Source organism: Dipodomys spectabilis, unplaced genomic scaffold, assembly GCF_019054845.1.
Source record: "Dipodomys spectabilis isolate Male_0828 unplaced genomic scaffold, ASM1905484v1 ptg000092l, whole genome shotgun sequence".
NCBI lineage: Eukaryota > Metazoa > Chordata > Mammalia > Rodentia > Heteromyidae > Dipodomys > Dipodomys spectabilis.
The window spans coordinates 4,555,900-4,569,924 of NW_024870769.1; positions in this window are offsets into that span (position 1 = coordinate 4,555,900).

Genomic DNA, 14,025 nt, shown 5'->3' on the forward strand with positions numbered 1-14,025 from the left:
TGTTATACATTTTTATTATTATATCTTTAAGTAGTTGTACAAATAAATTCCCATTCTACAAAACAATATATGAGTACAAGGTGTCTGACAACATTGTCACCCATCGCTCCTAACCCTTAAATATATCCCTGACTGAACAAAAAGCAGCATGTGAGAAATAAGACTAGAACAAACCTTTCCTAAACATTAGCCCTTCAGTGCACATTACCTTGTGGTTTTCTGGCCTTGTTGTCTGACTCCTCTACAGTTATCGGCTGGGAGGTGCAGAAGGACTAGGAATCACTTCCATGGCACGCTCTCTCTCTCTCAAATTAGCTTACATTAGTTATAAAGGGGAGGGGTGTTTCATTATTACCTTTCCACCCATGTTCACAATGTATTCCAATCAATCTCACCTCCTCTATCATTCTTCCTGCTATGGGTCTTTTATTTAGAGCAAGAAAGCATTTCCCCATATCCTCACAGATTTCCCTCAAGGTCTGGTTACAGACTCTTTTCGAAACTCCCTGGACATGTGAAGGTCTGATCCTAATAGATTAGCCCTCTTAGGATTGATCCCTGTCCATATGGAAGTGGGAATGTCTGGGGGCAAGACAAGGAGGCTCACAGGATGAACTGCAGGAAGTGTTCAGAAATGAACTACCTACCTAGCAGGTGCTGGGGCCTCATGCCTAAAATCCTAGCTTCAAATGCAGGAGTCTGAGAACTGAGGATCATGGTTTGACACCAGCTTGAGTGGGAAATTCTATTTCCAATTAACTAGCAAAAAGAAGCGGTAGGGTGCCAGGCATGAGTGAAAAAAAGCCAAACGAGAATGTGAGGCCCTAGAACTAGTGTGCACATGCACCTCCCACCCTCTGCCCCTTAGCTAAAGCAATTGGCAATGCCTTGCACTCAGTATGGCCTCGAAAGTTGCATCCTATTCCTGTGCTGCTATTATAATAAGAACGCAGAGTTCTTGGGTTCAGTACTAGCTGTCACAGGTCGAGGTGACTTCTCTTTATGTCAAAAAGCAAACTCTCCCCTCCTCCCCTTTTTTGGCAAGTCTAAACTCTGATCCTTCTACCTCTGGTAGAAGTACCTAGTGCTGGGATTACAGGTGTGTATTATGATATTTGCCTTGAAGAAAGGCTACTGTAAACACTGCTTTTCCTTCTGCTCAGAGCACTTGCCTCTGTTTCCATACAAGGAACTGGGCCAGTCCTGGGGTTTGGCAGGTGGGGCTTGCACAGTGCCATAGTGTCCTCCTGGTGGCAGCAAGATCAGGAGGCCCGGGGAGCAGGTGCATGGCAAGGCCTGCTCGGTAGGTGGGCGTGCATCCCTCCCTGGGGATGCGGCCATCGGGGCGCATTCCGATCCATCGGGGTTCAAGGTGAATGGTAGCCACAGACGGGCCTTTCCAGGGCGTTGACTGGAGGACAGAGTCGAGAGGCTGGGCACCTGGGTGGCATAGATGAGCAAATCTTGGCCGAGAGCGGTCCCGGGTCACGCTCCGCCCTTGACCCCGGGCGGGCGGCCCGGGAGGAGGAGGAGTCGCGGGCCGCTCATTAGGTCGCACGGCGGCGCGTGCGCGCCGGGGGCTCGGCGGCGCCCCGGGGCCCGGGCCCGCAGCCGGCGGCGGCGCAGCGCAGGCCGCGGCGGCCGAGCCATTTGCATTCCCCAGCAGTCGTTTTTATATGTGGAGGTAATGAAGTTGTCAGCGGCGCCCCGAGTGTGGCAGAGCCTGATATTCAAATCGACCTGCGGGTTCCGCCTGCCTCCCTCCCTTCCTCCCCCCCCCCCCCAGCTTCCCCCCTGTCCCCCGAGTCCCGCGCCGCCGCCACCGCGCCCCGGTTCCCCCCGCACCCCCCCCCCCCCCCGCAGCCTCGGGAGCTCCGACCTCACGATTCGCCCCCCCCCCCTTCCCCCGCCCCGCCCCGCTCGCTTCCCGCCTTTGTCTCCGTCGGCTTCTCTCCTCCCCACCCCTTTGTGTCTGGCAAGACTCAACCAGACACCAGACACCCTGCAGATCCTGGACCCACGTCCCGCGGCCCTGCCCGCCGGCCGGGGCATCTTGGGTGGCAGGGAGGCCACTACCCTCAGGCTCAAGGTCATGACCTCCTTCCAGTCCTGTTCCCCCTCCCCAGCAGCTAGCCCTTCCTGGCCTTCAGCTGCTCCTCCAAGAAAGATGACCTCATCCCGGCCTGGTCACACGGACAACGTCGTTTTCCTTCCTCTTTCTGAATGCATATTTGTGGTGATCTTTATGATCACAAGACCAAACAAACCAAACCAAACCAAACAACGAAAACCTTTCTCCTCCACGGCCACGCAGCTGTCCCAACGCTCAGGAACTGAGCTGGAAAGACAGACACAGGCTTGCTTTGAGATGGGTGTGAAAGAAGACAGGAGTGACCAGTGCGATCTGGAGTCCCCAGGCCTTCGCGCACCCTCTCACCTGGGATTCACGATGTGATGCTGCCCACAGGGGAAATGCACATCGGATTGTAAAGACACAGTAGGTGTAAACGGCCGCAGTAACGTTTTTTCGGTACTGTGTGGCTATGGAATGGATAATATTTTGGATAGATTGAGTGAAATAGTGTCCTTTTACTTAGAAAAGAGGGATTATGGCCATGTGAGAATGGCTCAAGCCTGTAACTCTAGGTCATCAGGTGACTGAGAACCAGAGGATCATGGTTTCAAAGTAGGCTGAGCAAAAAAAATCCATGAGATTCTATTTACAAAATAAGCAACTGAAAACAAGGCTGAGTTGGGTGACAGTGGCTCATGCCTGTAACCGTAGCTACTCAGGAGATCTGAGGATTGAGATTCAAAGCCAGTCCAGTTAACCACACAAAAGCTGGAAGTGGAGCTGTGGCATAAGTGGTAGAGTGCTAGCTTTGGGTAAAAAAGCTAAGGGACAGTCCCCAGGCTCTGAGTTCAAGCCCTAGTACTGGGACACACAAAGACAAAACAAGCAAAAACAACAGCCAAAAAACGCACAACCAAGCTGTAGGTATGGCTCAACTAGTAGAGTGCCAGCTCTACTACTGAGCAAGCAGGAAGCCCTGAGTTCAAACTGTGGGCTCTGAGTTCAAACTGTAGTGCCATTAAAACAACAGCAGCAACAACCACACACACACACACGCACACACACACACACACACACACACACACACACACAACCCCTCCAATTACATGCATGGTTCACATTATGTTTCTGTTGGACAGAGCTCATCTGGAGACTTAACACCCAAGCAAATTTCAAGTTCCTTATTGCACAGATGGTTTGTAAGAGAGAGAGAGAGAGAGAGAGAGAGAGAGAGAGAGAGGAGGGAGGAGAAGGAGAGAGAGAGAGAGAGAGAGAGAGACTAGAGAGAGAGAGAAATGTCAGTTCTGCCATCTCAAACATCAAATGCCTGGATAAATAATCAGGAAGTCTGTGTCTTCATGTGGATTACCCATCCCTTCCCCCCCACCCCCACTAAGCTGAGGCAGTGACTTAAATCCAAGACTGCTTTTCCCCCATTGTTTACTGTAACAAAACTTAAAGTCTCTGGTAACCATGCCACAATTCCACATACCAACTGTCCATGTGTGAAGTTGGACCTCTAGGAGTGTTTTGTGTCTTTTAGGAGTTATTTGTTGCACACTAAACTTGCTGACATGCCATTTAGAAGAGTGAGTACTGTGTATGCAGTGTAACAACTATTTCATAAGTATTTTTGGTGTACATCGTTCCTCAGCATGCACAGGCCACAGAGTAAGGGCTCCCGAAGTATACATTGACACGATGCACTGCAAATGATCCAGGCATGGGGGACTCCCCGAGTGTGCATTGATTCCACACACAGCCATAGCTCCTACAGGGCTCGTATGGAGCAGCTGGCCAATGATCCATGAGCTAAAGACTCCCTAAGTACACATTGACATGAAAGACTGGAGTTGTTTGGGTCTATGGTAGCAATGATCCGGGGATAATGATCGTATCTTCAGATTGGAGTGTTCATGGGTCCTAATGGCAGAACCAGAACTGCCCCAGTTAAGCCCTGCCGTGACTCCTGGTGCAGAGTATGGGGTCTTTGACCTCCTGTGTCATGACACTGTGGCATCGTCCAGGTTTGTTTCTGTTATGGCTGCTGTAGTTGAGTTAGTATTTTTTTCCCCAATGTGTACTTTTTGTAACTCAGTATCGAGATTTGGGTCCATATACACTTCAGACTTAGGCTAGGTCATATTAAAAAGTGGTGTGGGGAGAATAAACTTGGGGGATCCATATAAGGTTGAGAAAACCTAGTGTTAAATTTATATATATATATATTTATTTATTATATATATAAAACACACAACAAACAAGAAAGGGGTAAGAAAATGGAAAGATTGAACAATCAGAAAGGTACTTTATTTGCCAGGCTCTGGTGGCTCATGCCTATAATTCTAGCTACACAGGAGGCTGAGATCTGAGGATCTTAGTCAGCCCAGGAGGATAGTCCTTGGGACTCTTTTTTTTTTTTTTTGTGAGAATACCATACAGAGGAGTTACAATTACATGGGCAAGATAATGAGTACATTTCTTATCAAGCATTGTTGCCTCCTGTTTGTTTCCCCTTCCCATCCCTTCCCATACTCCTTCCACCTTCCCCCACTCGATCCTCCCCCTCCCCACCAAAATTGTAAAGTTCATTTTTCGACATAATGACTTGTACATCTCATTGTTGCAATGGGTCCACCTGTATCCCTAGTTAAAGGATTTGTTTGATAGTCCTTGGGACTCTTATCTCCAATTAACCACTAAAAAGCTCAAGTGGTAGAGCAACATCTTTGGGCAAAAAGCTAAAGGAGACTATTCAGGCCCTGAGTTCAAGTCCCAGTAGTGGGGCCAAAAACAAAAGGTAATTTATTTAACAGTAAAATAATTCAAATGCTGCATAATTACTCTTTTCTATACTTTGTACTGTTAGAACTGCTATTAATATTTTGTAAGTTTTCCCAGTAGCTTCATACATATATGTGTATATCTTTATTCTTTGTTTATACAAACCAATCAATGGCACACAGTACTCTTCAATGTCTCTCACTTTTAGTTAATAATGTATTGAGTGTCTCTCCTTGTCAGCACCTTGAGGTGTGGTACATCATTGGCAATGACTTCATGGAGTTGCAGGGTATGGGTATAACAATTATTACATGCATGCCCTCAACCGTTGCTCCAATGAATATCCTCATACATTTGCCTTTTCACATTTACGTAAGTACATCCCTAGGTTAGATTTTTAGCAGTGGAAATGCTGGGACAAATATACATTATACAACATGTTGATACATTTGCCAAGTTAATCATTTTATATGCTAACAGTATATAGCTATGTTCCCATTCTGGGCCCGTATCATATTTATAACCCTGCATAATTATTATTAATTATTAGTATTCATTTTTTTTTGTGTGTGTGTGCTGCTACTGGGGCTTGAACTCAGGATCTCATGCTCTAGTTTTTTTTTTTTTTTTTTTTACTCAAGGCTAGTGCGCCTCTTCTTCTGGCTTTTTTGCTTGCTAATTAGGGATAAGAATTTCATGGACTTTTTCTGCCAGGGCTGGTTTCAAACCATAGTCCTCAGATCTCAGCTTTGTGAGATCATAGGTGTGAGCCACCAGTACCAGGCTATTATTATTATTATTACTAATTTACTTTTTCAAGGATAGATCTCACTGTGTAGCCTAGTTTCCTCTTGAACCTTGATCCTCCTGTCTCAGCCTCTTAAATGCTGGGATTATAGGCATAAATCACCACAGACAATAACTTTGGGGTGCCCTTTGGCTTCTGAAGGAATTAGAAATCTATTCTCTCTGACAAGACCTTGCTCCATACCAATGAAATAGCAAATTTGGTTCAGTTAGGAGTCCCCATTGGGTGTCTTTGCCATGTACTGAAATTAGCACATATAATAAGAAACGATTTTGGAAATTTCTAATGTAGATGAATGAGACAAATGGTAGTCTTCTAAGGCCTCAGCAGAATACCTCTGACTTCTTTGCTTCATAAATTGAAGAATCTCAACAGTGACTGACAGGGCTGGCAAGACTTTCTTCATAAATAATTTCATCAAACTCCCTTACGTTAGGTAAATCTCTGGTCACAGAAATGTTATTATGACACATTTGGTACTACAGGAGGTCTGCTTGGGCTTTTGTTATTGTTATTGTTTTTCCCCTTCTAGGTAGTTTCAAACTATAACTTGGAAAGTCTTGAGTGTAAAATTGTAATACATATAATTTATTTGGATGTTAGCATGGGCTGGCCGTTGCCTAACTCAGTCATTTCTCTACCAAATTCTTGTCAGATCTTTGGGACCTAAAATCTTTGTTTAGAAAGCAGCATGTTCTGTCAGCAATCCACTGCCAGAGTAGAGATTGTTTCGTAGTCTCTGTAATAGAACATACCCCTTCACCAGCAAGAGGCAGGGCAGCTTACTGGGCATATCATGCCCATTGCTGGAAACGTAAGTGTTTCTGTACAGGTGGAGACCAGGAAACCCAAAAGTGTGGCCCGAGGCATGGGTATCAGATGAAAGTAATGCTGGGCTCATCTCCAACTGGTGAGACATTACTCCAATTTCTTTTCCTGGTAGTTTATCAAGATTACCGAGACTACTTTAGTAGTTGTATAATTGATGTTTCTTAGCTAAATTGTAGTTGTGGAATTTGGTCCCTTCTATTAGAGAGTTGAAAGGAAGTAAGTTATGCTGCTCAGAATTGTGTTTCAAAAATGTTTATGCGCCTATGAGCTACCAAAATAAATGATCCATATTCAGGAGCTCAGTAAAATGGGGTGAAAAAAGAAGGAAGGACAGAAGAAAGAAAAGAGGAGAAGAAAGAAGGGAGGTCCAAATGTAAGCAAGCAATAAAAATACTGCAAAATTGTTTTTATTTTGTGATCTAGCAGGCTAATATTTGTGTATGAAGAGAGAAATGATTGTAAGTTTAAACATGTAGGTAAGTAGGATCAAACTTGTTGCTTATGAAAATGGAGAGAGGGGAAGTAATTAGAAAAAATGACCAGCTTCTAAGGATTTTGTGTTCTTGTGAGACTCAATTATTACAAAATCTCTCAGAGAAAACTGCATTTAAATCAACACCTTGAACTCTTGATTTTTTATTTGTTTATTTTTTGTTTGTCCTGGGGCTTGAATTTAAGGCCTGGGTGCTGTCCCTGACTTCTTTATGCTCAAAGCTAGTGCCCTACCACTTTGAGCCACAGCTCTACTTCCAGTTAACTGGTGGTTAATTGGAGACAAGAGTCTTGTGGACTTTCCTGCCTGGTTGGCTTTGAGCCACCATTTTCAAATCTCATTCTCCTGAGTAGCTAGGCAGCACCCAACTTTCAAGTGCCCAGCTTAAAAAAAAATTGTTTTGTTCTGGTGGTATGATTTGAACTCAGGCCCTCATCATACTCTTGTTTGACTTTTTCCACCCAAAACTGGTGCTCTCCCACTTGAGCTATACCCTACCTCCAGTTTTTTGCTAGTTAATTGGAGATAAGAGTCTCCTGGATCTTTCTTCCTGGGCTGGCTTCAAACCACAATTCTCAGGTCTCAGCCTCCTGAGTAGCTAGAATCACAGGCATGAGCCACAGGCACCCAGCTCCAGTTCTTAAATTTCTGATCTAGCAAGATAGCTTGAAGTCATGGAACCCTAAAGAACTGTACTAGTTTCTCAGCACTTAAAGCCCGTGAAACTCCTGACACTAAAGTGGAAACTGAGGAAGAACCAGAGCCCAGTAGAAACTTGCAAAGGTCATTCCAAGGTTATGAAAAAAATCAGACTATTAAGGTGAAACAAGATAATTCCAAGAAAAAAAATCAGGATTATTTTTCCATTTGAGAAAATATGTGATTAGTAAATGACATTGAAACTGTACCCCGGTCTGTAAGTCACTTCTCTAAGGAAGAACAAGCTGCCATACTTCATATCATTGAGTTGCAGAGAATTTAGGGTCATATCCCAGAATTATTTTCCTGGCACAAAATGTAAGAGATCTTGACTCTAATAACTAGATAGCAAGCTTTTTGTTTTTTTGGTCGTGGGGCTTGAACTCTGGGCCTGAGTGCTGTCCTTCAGCTCTTCAGCTCAAGGCGAGCGCTCTACCATTTGAGCTACAGCGCCACTTCCTAGATAGCAAGTTTTGTCAGCAACATTTGAGTGTAAGACCTTACAGGCTCACTGAAACTATGAGTCAAGGAAAAACATTCTTCATCAGACAATCTAGCTGTTTTAAAAAGCATTTCTATGTCTTCGATTAAATTCAGGGTGATCTCCTATTGTGCATTTTTGTAGATTAAAATGTTTTGTGAATAGATAGGCTACTACATTAGCTTTAAAGTCAGGGTAGTAGATTTGACATCACAATGCGTACTATATTTTAAATGTAAAATCCTCTGTCCCTGAAACCAGCAAAAATCAGCCTTGGGTGACTCTGAGGACACCCCATTTTGAGAGCCTCTGTGGTGTGATTATGTGCTCTAAAGTTATTGATTGTTCCTTTAAATATTAGAAATTATATGCTGGAGGAAGTAAGAATGGTTAAAAATTTTAAAAATCAAACATAAGTAGGAATAGGGATATAGCTTAGTGGTAGAGTATTTGCCTAGCATATGTGAGGACCTGGGTTTGATCCCCGTGAATACTGTTACTTTATTCAGTAGAAAAGCATATCCATTGTAAAACAAACAAACAAGTAATGTTGGAATAAAGAAAAAAACATTTTATATGATCTGTTTGTAAGATTAGTAATGTTAGCTCTTTAAAATCATATAGGTTACAAATATTTTTCCCAGGTGATGATGATGATGATGGTGGTGGTGGTGGTGGTGGTGGTGGTGATGATTTTAACTTAGAGAAGTTTCAAAAATTCTTAAACAAATACAAGTTTTTCTCTTTGCAATTCTGGCCTTTGACTCTTACTAAGAAAGGCTGCCACTTTCCCCTGGGTAATAAAATCTTCATCTGTTTTTCTCCTATTACTTTTATTGTTCCAGTTTTTACATTTAAATTGTTGATCCCACTGGAATTTTACTCTGTATGAAGAATGAGGCTGGGATCTGCCTCTGTTTGTTTATTTTTCCAAATGGCTTTCTAGCTTTTTAAAAAGACCATTTCTTGAATAATTAATTTTGGTCCTATTGATATAAAATTCTCTTTTGACCATGTAGTAAATGTCTGCTTATTCTTCCTGGGCTCATCATGTTCATGTGATTAGTTATCTGTTGCTCAGGAAGTACCACACATCGTGTGTGTGTGTGTGTGTGTGTATGTGTGTGTGTGTGTGTGTGTGTGTGTGAGAGAGAGAGAGAGAGAGGGAAAGAGAAAGAGAGAGAGAGAGAGAGAGAGCACCAATCCTGGAGCTTGAACTCAGGGCCTGAGAGCTGTCCCTGAGCTTCTTTTGCTCAAAACTAGTACTCTACCACTTGAGCCACAGCTTCATTTCTGGCTTTTTTGGTAGTTAATTGGAGGTAAGAGTTTTGCAGGGTTTCTACTCAGGCTGGCTTCTAACCACGGAACTTCTAACCTCAGAACTCAGCCTCTTGAGGAGCTAGGATTACACCAGTGCCCATTCAAGGATCACTTTAAGATAAAGGTAAAATTGTAACTCTTAAGTAAGTATAAAATGAACAATCCATAATATTTGATTAAACCTATTAGATTTTTTTTCCTGTTTCTTTTTTTTTTGTCGGTCGTGGGGCCTGACCTGGGGGCCTGGGCACTCCCTCAGCTCTTCAGCTCAAAGCTAGCATTCTACCACTTGAGCCACAGCGCCACTTCCGGCTTTTTCTACTTATGTGGTGCTGAGGAATAGAACACAGGGCCTTATGCATGCAAGGCAAGCACTCTACCACTGAGCCACCTTCCCAGCCCCTCCTGTTTCTTTTCATATTTATTGCTGGGAATTTTGCAGAGTTTTGTTGGGTTATATTTTATTTTTATTTTTTATTTCTTTTATTATTATGATAAAGGTGGTCTACAGAGGGGTTTCATAAGTCAGGTAAAGAGTATATTTCTTTTTGGACAATGTTAACCTTCCCTCACTCTCTCCCTGTTTTTCCCTCCCATTCCCATCCACATGTTGCATAGTTCATTTCAATGAAGTGTCTAGTGAGTACCACTACTGCATTTGTTCATTTTTTGTCCTTCCTTTTTTTGTGCCTTCCATTACACTCCCAAAGAGAACAAAAACAAAGAAAACACAAACAGCAAAAAATAAAAAACCCTCTGTTTTCATTTCCTGGAGTTCAATTCGATAAATATTATTTTGAATGATGAGAGGCACATAGGTATTGTACCTTTTTGTTTCTCTCCTAGATATCCTCCTTTGCCTGGCTTATATTTTAACCACAGGGTTAACATAAGTATGTGCATATACAAGTCACCCCCTGGCATAAAACATAAGCTGAGAACTGGATTGCTGCTGTTGAGAGGAGTTAGGCTTCTACTTGATCCTTTATTACGGCTTCTGAGTTGTAGCGAGGTTTGAGGCCTTGGGTAGCTTCTCTTTACTCTTCTTTCCCCTAGCTGTAAAGGCAGAAACCTTTTTGGAATTTATTTATAAGCACTGAATTTCTTAATGGGAGGGTTAGCACCTAATGGGTCATCAGATTAGGGGAGCTGCTTAAAGACTGAGCTAATGAATTTGTCCCCAAATCCCTTACAATACTGAGACTCCTCGAAGTTTTCAAAGAAGTATTGCTATGTAAGCAGTTATCTTTTCCCATCCTCCTTCCCTCTGCCACTTAGACGTCCTATGATAGAGCAATGTGGATTTAAGGCTTCATCTGATAACTTTCTCTGAACATCACCATTGTAGAGAGGGGTTATTGGTAGCCATTCGCAATGGTGGTCTGGTTCTTTCTTCTTATCCATTAATTAATGATGCACTGGGGAGCTGAGTGAGGGACTCCAACATGGTAATGGCTTAGAAAAATGCAGCTGAGGCACACACACCATTTAAGAATGATTTGCCACATATAGGAGAGCTTCCACAGCTATGGGCATTCAGATCTACTGATAGCCCACGTTCATAATGGCATAATCACCAACATAACCAATTCAGTCTAATGGCCTTTTAATACAGAAACAATTACTTTGGATAATAAAATAACACTTTAATTTGCTTGACATCAAATTTGACCTACGTGGATCATCTGATGGGGAGGTGAGGGGAAGGGAAGTCTGTTGAGTTCTAAATACATTAGAAAGTGATAACACATAATGTACTTCAGGCCTGGGATGCTTTAAATGGCTTAGCAGAAAGATAAAATGATAGAATAAACTAATGCCTTGGAATTTATAAAATACTTTGTAGCTTGGGTACTGATTTCCTCAAGTTTCCTTTGGGAGAATTGTTAAAGTTAATGCACTTGCATTTATTTGTTCATTTTGAACACTTATTATGAGATGAGCTATATGAGATACAGTCAGTCAGAAAACTGTTATTGTGTGAAAAATAATTCTCTGATCTAGGAGGGAAACATAAACTAAATTCAGGGCTCTGCTGTAGTAATATCTTCCTCTCTATCTTTGGGCTGTTGTTTTATAAGTTGAATTGCTTTAAGTGTCGTAGGTCTTCCAAATTCTTCTGTACAGTATGTGTGTGTGGGTTATCTGTGTGTGTGCAATAGTCTTGGGCCTGGATTCTGTCCATTAGCTTTTTTGCTCAAGGTACTCTATCACTTGAGCCACAGCTTTTTTGTGAAGTTTTGCTGGTTAATCAGAGATAAGAATCTCTGATTAGACTTTACTGCCTAGCCTGGCTTTGAACTGTATTCCTCAGATCTCAGCACTGAGTAGCTAGGATTATTGGTGTGAGCTACTAGCACCTGGCCAGGGAAGTATGTAAGTTTTAAACTCAAAAGTTCCCATGTACATCTTCCAAATCAGTGAATGAGGCAGCCATATATACTTGGTCTCATGGATTTATGGATTCTACATTTTTTCATTTGAAAGGTAAAGAGCTGGGGCCAGGCTTCGGAGATTCATACCATAACACACCAACACATCCAGAAAGCCTCATGTGACACCTGATTTCAAAGTGCTATTGCATAGCTGATAACTAATGTGTGACAATGAATTCCTGACAACTAACTATGTCTTCCATTAAAAGATAAATATTTCCAGGGTATGAGAAGGGTTATCACTCATTTATACTTGAGTGAGAATGGTATTTTTTCTTTCTTCCTTTGTTTATTATCTTTAAATAGTTGTACAAAGGGGATTCAATTCACCATGTCAGTTTATGACAAAGCATCTTGATCAATGTTGTCTCCTCATCTTTCTCCCCTCAACTCTCCCAATTCTACTGATCCCCTCAATGAGAATGATATTTTTTTGAATATTTTTATTATCTCTAAGTAGTTGTATAAGGGAGTTGACACACACATATTGGACCCACATTTTGATATATATTTAATGAGCTTTCTTAAGTAAAAGATAAGAAGTATGTAAGAAAAAACAGATTTCTAAAACCTGCTAGCTGATACCAATGGCCACTTTACAATGAAAGACTCCAGTGGTTAATAAAAGTCATTTCTTACTAGACATTGATGTGTTAGAGTTAAGCCTATACTGGATGTGTATAACTTCATGTGCTTATCTTCTTTTCAATTACATATTTTTTGTGGGTATTTTCTCATTAACAATTGTTTCATTAGACCATGCTGCTGTGGACTGAATTATGTAACTTCTCAATTCACGTTGTACACATAATTAAGGTTAAATGAAGTCATAAGCATGAAGTTCCTTTTTGGATACAACTAATGTCCTTATTGGAAGAGATACACAGAACTCTCTGTCTCATTGTTGTATGAGGACACTGGGAGATGGTCGATGTCTGCAAGCCAGAAAGAGAGCCGTCCCTGCAGGATTTTGACCTGGGCTTTCAGTCTCCAGAGAAAATAAATGTCTGATATTTAACCTGGAAAATATATGGCATTTGTTATGAAAACCTGAACTGAGCAGTACCATCCAATGGTTACATACATCATACCAATAGAAGCCTTCACCAGAATTATGTGTTCTCCAATTGGATAATCGTATCTCATTGGTTTATAATATGAAAGATATTTTCAGATCTGTGTTTCATCTTTTTACAAATGCCTTTTCTTCTTTTCTACCCCTTTCTATTTAGTTAATGTTATTATCATTTCTTTGTGTCAATATTGGGTCTGGAATTCAAGGGTCTGTGTTCTGTTTTTTTTTTTTTTTTTTGCTCAATGCTGGCATCTATTACTTGAGCCTTTTTTTTTTTTTTTTTTGCTCAATGCTGGCATCTATTACTTGAGCCAGAGCTCCACTTGTAGCTTTTTGATGGTTAATTGAAGATAGACTCTCCTGGATTTGTTTGCTTTGAACTGTGATCCTTTGATCTTAGTCACCTGAGTAGTTAGGATCACAGGCATGCCTGTAATGCCAGTGCCTCGCTAGGATTTTTTGTTTTGTTTTTGTGACAGTGCTGGGGACTGAACCCAGAGTCTTATGTATGTTAAGCATGCATTCTTCTCTGCTGGGGACTGAACCTAGAGTCTTATGTATGCTAAGCATGCCTTCTTTTCTGACCTCTTTCCCTTCTTTTGGATTTTTGTTTGTTTGAGACAGGGTTTCAAGGCTGACCTTGAACTCTCAATTCTACTGTCTCAGTGGAGACAGTATTGTCATCATTTGAATTTGGGGGGGCAGTTTTGGTGCTTGAACTCTAGGCATGGGCTCTGCTCCTAAGCTTTTGTGCTCAAAGCTAGTGTTCCAACTCTACTTCTGGCTTTATTTGGAGAGGGGGATGTTAATTGGAGTTAAGAGTCTCACAGACTTTCCTGCCTAGGCTGGCTTTGAACCAGGAGCCTCAGATCTGAGCATCATGAGTAGCTAGGATTACAGGCATGAGTGCCTGTCATATCATTTGAATGTATATGTCATTTGTACGTTGGGTCTTCTTTCTGGAAGATATACCTATGCATGCAAACACTCCTCACTACTAAGGTTTTCCTGGCCTTGTCAGGGTG